The 9,418-nt window shown below is 25.5% G+C and overlaps 1 non-coding gene across 1 annotated transcript; it reads right to left on the minus strand.

The window, feature by feature from the left end:
* Positions 1-8,209: 8,209 nt before the first annotated feature.
* On the minus strand, positions 8,210-8,282 carry TRNAR-CCU (transfer RNA arginine (anticodon CCU)). Its single transcript has one exon. It is a non-coding gene; the product is annotated as a tRNA-Arg (tRNA).
* Positions 8,283-9,418: the final 1,136 nt, after the last annotated feature.

Genomic DNA, 9,418 nt, shown 5'->3' on the forward strand with positions numbered 1-9,418 from the left:
TTGTTTGGTGTGCGGGAAAAAATATAAACAGAACTAAAAATCGGGGTTCCCCGAATCCATACCCGCCTTTTACGGGTTCCGAATCCGAAACTGAACCGGATATGATTAAAAAACTATATATCCGTATATTTTGTTTTGATATTTAAAATATATATGTATATGATTATCATATGGTAGCTTAATGCTCTTGGTAATGATTTTTCTCACATTAACTGTCTTTAATTTGCTAACATCATGGCATATACTAAATAAATTTTAGGGTTAATTTCGTCTGTAATTTTTGAGATTTATCTTAGTTTAAATTTAATCCCTTAATTTAACATTTCAGTTAAAAAATTTTTTTGAATTCTGTTTACAATGTCTTAATCCATATCATATATGACATCTTGAATTACTTTTTAAACCCTTGCTTGTTTTAAAAATTGATTTACTAACAAACTAAATTTGTTGACTACAAGAAAAATAATAACTAATGAAGATATCCCAAAAAATATAATAAAATTATGAAAAAATCAATAACCTGCATAAACTGAAATATATATTTACTCTTAAATATGTATACAAATTTGTAACTTTTTATGTTTTATTTTTATTTATGGTCCAAAAAACACAGGCTTTTAATAAGTCAAAAATTTAGATAATGTAAAAAAAAAAAAAATCTATATTTTAATTAGTAAAAAATTAAGATAAGGTAAAAATCAGAATAAATTTATTGACTTCAATTTTATATAGTTGACATAGATTTCTCTTTCTTCTTTTCTATATTGTTAAAAAAAGAAAAAAAAAAGAAAGAAAAGAAAACACAACCAAATTTTACAGAGTTCCCAACAATCAAATTCTATACAATTAATACAAATGAAAGTGATAATTTTTTTCTTATATTAATGAAATAGATAAATTTTAATAATGAAAAAGAATAAATTGTGAATTAACTATATGATAATTTTAATTAGATAATTTTTTAAATGAACAAAAATATATCCTGTAATCTTTTTTATTTTTGCAAAAAAATCTTGAATTGAAAGAAAAATATAAAAAAATTATAATACAAATATAACAAACCCCTGTGCACCGTAGTGGTCAAAATATCCAAAGCAAACTTATCATCGGTAAGGTATCCCTACACTTTAGCTTCATAAAAAGCAGTTGGTTTAGGTTGTTCATCTCTTTCGAAATTGGTTTCCAGTTCTAGAGTGATATAGTATATGATATTCACTTGGGATTCCAAATTAACCTTCAAAATTCTCTTAAACCTCACTATATCTGCAACCTACATGATACAAACACAACCTTTTTCATTACTACAAACTTTTATTTATATCTAAAAAAAAAAAAAAAAAAAAAACAAAGAAAAACCTCAATTTTCAAATTAATTAAAAAATTAAAAAATCACATATATAATATATAAATGTTCTGTCCAAATTGCGAAAAGTGAATTAGGGATAAACTAAGCGAGTGTAAAACATTAAACCAGTTTTTTCATGGTTTTGCATTGCATCACCCTCCGTTAGTTCCAGTGAGCACAGTTTTGTCCACCGCATGTATTTAACAAATGGTATTCTCGCCAAATTCACATTACACTTTTTTTTTTTTTAGTGCTTTATATTACAAAATAAAATAAAAAATACAATTCAACATGCCTTTTTTCTTGGATACTAACTTTATATATCTTATTCATTAAAAAAAAAAAAATCTCTTGTAAAAAATGAACCAAAATAAATTGTCAGTAAAAACCAAAAAATCCAAATCGGCTAATAAAGTATTTTAATCCCAAAAAATCAACAATATATCGGAAACAAACATAAAATTTGAGCAAAAAAGACGCATAGTAACAGTTAAGAGAGCACCTCAAACATAAAAGCTTTACACGACCAAAAAGAGTGTAAAAGAACTGAAAAAGGATTATGACACACAAAAACTCTGTGATGCTCTAGAGAATGATAAATATTTAGTACTACAAAACTACAGGATATATCTGCGGTGCAGCCTACATGATAGAATTAACACAACTTGCCATTGCTACAAAACATCAATTTTCAATATAAAAAAGAGAAAAACCCCAATTTTCAATAAAAAAGAGAAACTCCCAACTTTAATGATAAAAAAGTGAAAAAAAAAAGGAATTGCAGAGATTACATTACATTTTGGTATACTCTTCAACTGCGAAATCAACAACTTCTTCTACGTGTTCTTCATCAAGGGAAGATGGTCGAATAGCATAGGCTATGGTAGAAGCTGGATCAGAAAACGAAAAGAAGCCTTAATCAATTTAATAAACAATAATTCAGGTAAATTAGTTCGATCTAGCTAGAAGAAAAAGAAAAATAGGTAACAAATATTTAAAGGCTTGAAAATCAAAAAATACATCTATGAATGGACAAGGGTGGAGTATCGAGCATAATACTCCATCCGACTCCAGCTTTTGACTCTAGCTTCTGCCTTACAAGGATACTCGTGGACTTGAGCTTCGGCAGACGTGTTTTTTTTTTTTTTTTTTTTTTTTTTGAGAAACCGAGGAGATTATGGGATTTTCAAAATACGGGTAAAAAAAAATTTAATTAATTAATATATAAAGAGGAGAGTGAGTAAGAAAATTGTGAGGTGTTTTTTTTTTTTTAAATAATGAGAAAATTGTGAGGTGTTTTTTTTTTTTTTTAAATAATGACGTGTTAATAAGGTGGCATCCTATATAGTTGCCATGTCTATGGGTGGATATGGATTAGATTTGTTCGATTTTGGATTAAAATATAATCCAATTTATATTTTTCGATTTACCTAATAGAAAAATCAAATCCAAACCATTGAATCTTTAAATCCAAACCATTTATAATCAATTTGATTTTGATTAATTATTCGGTTTGGAACTTATTAGTTTATAAATATATAATATAAATTAAAAAATTTTCAAACATAAAATATAAATAATAAATTATAATTATCTAAATATAAAATACAATTAGGGTAATCCAACATAGAATAAAATATAAGATTGCAATCTATAAGTATGCAATCTATAATATCCAGCAACATTCATCAATGTTAACTGAGAGCTGGTGGTGGTGATGGTCATAACTTGGTAATGGTGATGGTAGAGCAAGGCAACATAAAGCAGGCTGTTTAGGGTTTATTTAGGGATATGTTAAAAAAATATTAAAAATTGATATATAAAATGTAAAAAAATATATAATTCTTAATCATATAATATACATTTGGGTTGGATTGTATTGGATTTATATTTCCAACTCGATAACCGATCCAATCCAAAAAATTTATAATATTTTGAACCTAATCTAACTAATTTATGTAAGAAATCCAATTTAAACTACTAAAAATAGATTGGATTGGTCGGTTTAAATGAGTTGGGTTAGATTTTGCCCAAACCTAGCCATGTCATATAACAAAATGTTAAAAAGAATATGATTTTATATATTTGCCTCTAATCCACTAATTTTAACGGAACAAACCTAGCTGAGGAATTGTCGTTAATTTGCATAAAACTTGGATGGCGAATTTTGAATTAGCCAAAACTCTAAGGATTGCAAATGAAATTTACCCTAAATTTTATGGGATTTTCTTTGTTGTTATTTATTTTGATTTCTTTCAAATTTATTATATAGTTTTCAACTAATTATTCGTTAAAAAAGGAATAGTCATGATCCGTTATAATAATTATTAAAAAATTGAATGATATATATTACCAATCCAACGAAATCAATATGGAACAATAATGCAAAAGGTCTTAGAAATAGCAGGTACATGCGACAAGAACGTCAACACATATTCAAAAGAAATCAAACCAATTTCAAAAATTAAAACCCCAAACCTTTGTGGCCCCTCTTCCTAACTGCTTAATTAATTGAAACCCAAAATATTGAGCAAAAAATAGAAATCAAATTAAACTTGCAATAGAAGAAACCAACAAATAAACACACAAAAAATGAAATGAAGGATATGAAACCTCAATTCTAACTAAGGGATAGAAATGACTAAATATCAGTGTTTTAAAAGGCGGAAAAAAGCACTGTCTAGGCATGATGCTTTTAGATAACACCTCATATAGTAACAAAGTTTAGAAAAAAACGATCAACACTGCGTTGACCGCCTAATAAGTGCCTAGGTGCTAAAAGGCATAAGCATTTTTGTTAAAATTTTTTTTTCTAAGATTATTTATTAAAAAAATGTTAAAAAAATAATTCCTAAGAAATTAAAAAATAAAAAATATAGTTAAAAAAATAGAAACTTTTTAAGATTAAGTTTTTTTTTTCTTAAACCAAAAAAAAAAATGAAAACATAATGTATAAGGATTAAGGAATTAGAGAGAAAATTTAATAAAAAAAAGAAAAAATAAAATTAAAAAGAAAAAATTAGAGACTCTACGAGCAAATGATGCCAGTAATGCACAATCATGGATTGCCGAAGGTTGTGACGATGATGATGAGATGGAAAATGATACGTTAGCATCTAAAAAACATTCTAGAAATGCTTAAGTTGAAATTAGAGAGCTGGAGGAAAATAATTTGTATCAGATGGCATGGAAGATGAGTTGGATGAAAATGTAGATATTTAATTGGAATCCGATAAAAAATTAGACAAGAATTAGATTATGGTAATAATTAAAGTATGTATTAATCTTGGAATTCTTAGCTATTTGTAGGTTTGTAATATATATGTTTTGAAACTTATATGTTGTTGAAAATTTAAAAAACATAAATTTTTATAAATCTATTATGATCAATTATATGTTAATTTATATTTATTGAACATAAAGGTAATATAAACTTATGTATATTTTGACATTTAAAATATAAATTATTTTATTTATTTAGTAACCTTATAATAATTAAAATAATAATATAATTATAAAACGTTTTTTTGTGCATAGGTTTCGACTAAGCACGTATAGGTTCATAAAGCTTAAGGCTTGACTTTGCCGTTTTGCACCTTTTAAAACACTGGTAAATATAAAATTAAAACAGTTTGAGGACAATCAAATTTAATATTAATATGAAATTAAAAATTACAAGAGACAAAGAGAAAATAGGGAATCTATCCAAACCAAAACCAGTAGCTATGTTCAGAGAAAGAGATTATTAGGCATTGGAAACTTTTTTTTTTGTTTTTTTTTTTTTTTTTTTTTAAAGTACGTGTGACTAAGAAATTGAAAAAGTTACGGTCAACCCCACCTTATTATTAGCTGCTGGGAAAGAAAGCGGAAAGGAGAATAAAGATAACCACCGTCAAATGCCACCCACAATGGCATTTGTGATAGAGAGAGAGAGAGAGATAAAGACACAAAAAAAAAAAAAAAAAAAAGGTATGGTAGTGGGCTTCGCTATGTTGGATAGTTTTAGAGAGAGGAAGTGAGAGAGCATAGTTGAAGTTTGATTTGTGAGTGTAAAAGGGGAAAAAACACAAATGAAATGGGCCTTTTTGGGTTTTTGGTTCTTGTGATTCTCTGGAAAACGTTATGCTTTAATCTAATTGCCTTTATTTTTTTTTTAAGTTATAAAAACCTTTTTTGTTATTATAATTACTTTTTCTTTTCCATCTATTTATTTTATCCTTCATCAAATTTCCATTTTTAATTATGGCCCAATAAAAAGTTTTATCATAATTATTACTTATTTTTCATATAATTATTTTCTATTATATACAACAATAAAATTAAAAAAATGTGTTAAAGTTTAAATATTTATATGCTATTATTTAAATATTTTACTTTTATAAAACAAATTCTTTGTATTACCTATTCACCTAAAAAAAAAAATCTTAATATTATTTGAAGTATTCATTAAATTTATTTACCAAATAATATATATTAAAATATTATTGATTAATATATTCATATATTCTAAATATGGAAATCTGAATCCTTAAATATATAAATGAGTTAAAAAAATCAATTAAATATTGCTGTATCATCTGTAACATTATTTGATAACTAAATTTGATGAACATTTTAATAATTCTAACATTATTATTCATTCAATATGACTTTATGATTTTATGTCTAACAGTTTTAGTTTTTCAATTTAATATATGCGTTAAAGAAAATATTATTAGGACCAAACATTTAGCTGATTTATTTTTGCCACTCACCCATGACTTCCCTAAACTATGGTTTAGTGACAATATGGAATGACAATTTATTTATTTCACTGATTCATTTTCTAGTGACTCGGTGACAAAATTTAATTGCCGCTTAACCATGATTTAGTAGCAAATTAAAATTTATAGTAATGGAATAGCTTTAGTAACATATTTTAATTTCGTTGTTAAAATTTTGTAGCTAAAGAGCATGTTTGCTGTTGTGACAAACAATATAAACAGAAAGCAAAAGAAATTACATTTTTAATTACATTTCTAATATATACTAAATTTAAATAAATAAATTACATTTTAATAAAAGAATGATAAGTTAAATTTTTGTATTAGACTTTTCACAAACCAAAATGATAAATTAAATTTTTGTAATAGACTTTTCACAAATCAAGTTGGTCAAAACTTAATTTCAAATATGGTAAGTTATGATTTTTGAAACCTAAGAAGGTAAATGAAAGATTTTCTAACATTGGAGAATGTCAATGAATTTCAACAATGTTATATATATTAAAATTTTCACTAAATTTATTTATCAAATGACATGTGTTAAAATATTATTGGTCGGTATATTCATATAATCTAAATATGTAAAAATAAATTCTTAAATGGATAAGTTAAATAAAAAAACAAATAAAATATTATTATGTTATTTGTCACATCATTTGGTAATTTGATAATTTTAGCATTATTAAATGAATTTTTATCAAACTTTTCGGAGGTAGATGAAATTTTTTCCATTGGTAAATAATGTTGTGTTTTGATAAGAATTTTGCACCAGCTATACACATTGTCTTTGAGGAAGAAACATGTAAAAGGCATTATCATTCAAACAATTCACCTTTTATCCTTGGAACTGCATAATGCCTTGAACACTTTTTGAAAAATATTATTTTCAAATAACTATGCAGATATACAAAGCCAAGGTGCTTGAATATTTCTAATGTAAACAGTGCTAATTTTGTTATTTATATATTTATTTGTTTTGGGCATGTGTAGGGGTGGTGGTTTGGCTATTGTATTGCCATTTGGAAGCGCACACCACTTGGGGATAGAAAACGGCATTCTTGGTGGAGAATGGACAGCACCCATGAGTCTTTGATACCGCCTCCAAAAGACCTTCCACAGTGCTAGAATTTCCCATTACACAATCTGCTGCAAAAATGGAAGCTTCAAAAAATAGAGAATTGAAATGGGGATTGAATGATTTATACGGTATGAAATAGATAGAGGAAGTACAAAAGAGAAGGGATTGAAAGAAAACAAACAGAAAAATGAGTAGAAGAATAGCTCAAGAAGACTGGGAAAAAACAAAAAAACAAGAAAACAAAAAAAAAAAAAAAAAAAACAAGAAAAACAAAAAAAGAAAAGAAAAGAGGTGTAAAATTATTATTATTATTATTTTTGTTTTGGTGTTAGAGGGGATGAAAAAGGTGGTCTTTCTTTCTGAGTGTGCAAATTGTTTGGGCTTGTTAGATCACATTATGGTTATTTGTTTCAAAAACTATATTAGACAAATTGTTAATTTCATTGTTGGATAGAAGAAACATTTAGAGAGAGAGAGATTATTTGGGCAAAAATGAAAAAAGTAAATAAAATAATATTAAATAAATAAAAAACAGAGAAAATGTAAAAAAAGGATAGAAGAAACATTTAAAAGGGGGGGGGGGGGGGGAGGGGAGAGAGTTATTATTTGGGCGAAAATGTAAAAAATAATAGTAATAAATAAATAAATAAATAAAAAATAAAAAATAGAGAATATGTAAAAAGATTCAAAAATGTAAAAAAGTAAATAAAATAATATTAAATAAATAAAAAAAAGAGAAAATGTCAAAAAAGGATAGAAGAAACATTTAAAAGAGAGAGAGAGAGAGAAAGAGTTATTATTTGGGCACAAATGTAAAAAAGTAAATAAAATAATGTTAAATAAGGAAAAAAAACAGAAAATGTAAAAAAGGGATAGAAGAAACATTTAAAAGAGAGGGAGGGGGAGAGAGTCATTATTTGGGCAAAAATGTTAAAAAAGAAAAAGAAAAAGAAAAAGAAAAATAATAATAAATAAATGAATAAATAAAATAAAAAATAAAAAACAGAGTATATGCAAAACAGTCGCGCCAGATAGGGGTCGAACCTATGACCTTCTGCTTAGGAAACAGACGCTCTATCCACTGAGCTACAGGCGCACTCGAACATAACTTGGTTTTGTATTTATTAAACTAAATCTTGGATAAATTACTTTTTTTCCAACACTAATATTAATTTTATAATAGAAAATTTCATGTGATTTGAGGAGAATTTATATTTAGACCTTCAAGATTTGAAAAAATCATTACATACTCTTTTTTAAAGTATGGATAATTATCACTTATCGACTTTGAAGTTATTTTTTACCAAATTGATTTATAAAAAGTTTTGTTTTACCTTCTATTCAAAATAAATATCAGAAGCTTATTTTATCATTTTTCTTATTTAAGAATCTATATTTAAAAAAATGTAATCTACTTATCTTTCTAGTTATATCGTTAGTCACTTATATAAATGCAACCTGATTAAATTAGTTTATAAAAAATTCATTTTATCATTATTTATCACTTTTCTTAATTGACATTATTAAAAAATATATAATTTATTTTCCTTTCTGTTTATATTGTTAATTACTATATAAATGCAATCTCTAGTACATTATATATTATAAGATATGTTATTAGAAAGTAAATGATGGAACAATAATTCAATATTTATCTAGATATAAACATTGAATAAGTCAATTAAGTCAAAAATTTATTTTAGGGTTGCTAAGTGATAGTTAATACAAATCTCAAGAGATAAGTGATAATTTTAAAACCTTAGGATATGGATAACTTTTTATCAAACCTTGAAGAGATGGATGAAACTTACCACTTTATAATTAAAATATCTTTAATACTTTTATTTACAAGGGTACACCAATTAATTTTAGAGCTTAACAAAAATATATTACGGGTTTTTATATCAATATTCGTTGATTTTTTACTTAGTCCCTAGTAAATGTTTAACATATATAAACACAATAATTCTCCTTATTAAAAAAAAAGGGGAAAAAAATCTCTAGTAAGAGAATTCTAGAATTTCATAAGTTAGAAGATAATGTGGCAAGTGCTAAAAGTTAACATATTCATCTAAAGTTTTAGTTTTGAAATATAATTATAATTGTGATGATCCGTCCGACAATTACAAATTAGAATTTATGTTTTAAATGGCTTAACTAGTCACATTATGAGTGAGTCTAAGTTTGATTTTTTTTTTTTTTGGGTCAAGAATTTTAATTTGATTGGTAAAT

The sequence above is a fragment of the Ziziphus jujuba genome, chromosome 8 (assembly GCF_031755915.1).
Source record: "Ziziphus jujuba cultivar Dongzao chromosome 8, ASM3175591v1".
NCBI classification, from domain to species: Eukaryota; Viridiplantae; Streptophyta; class Magnoliopsida; order Rosales; family Rhamnaceae; genus Ziziphus; species Ziziphus jujuba.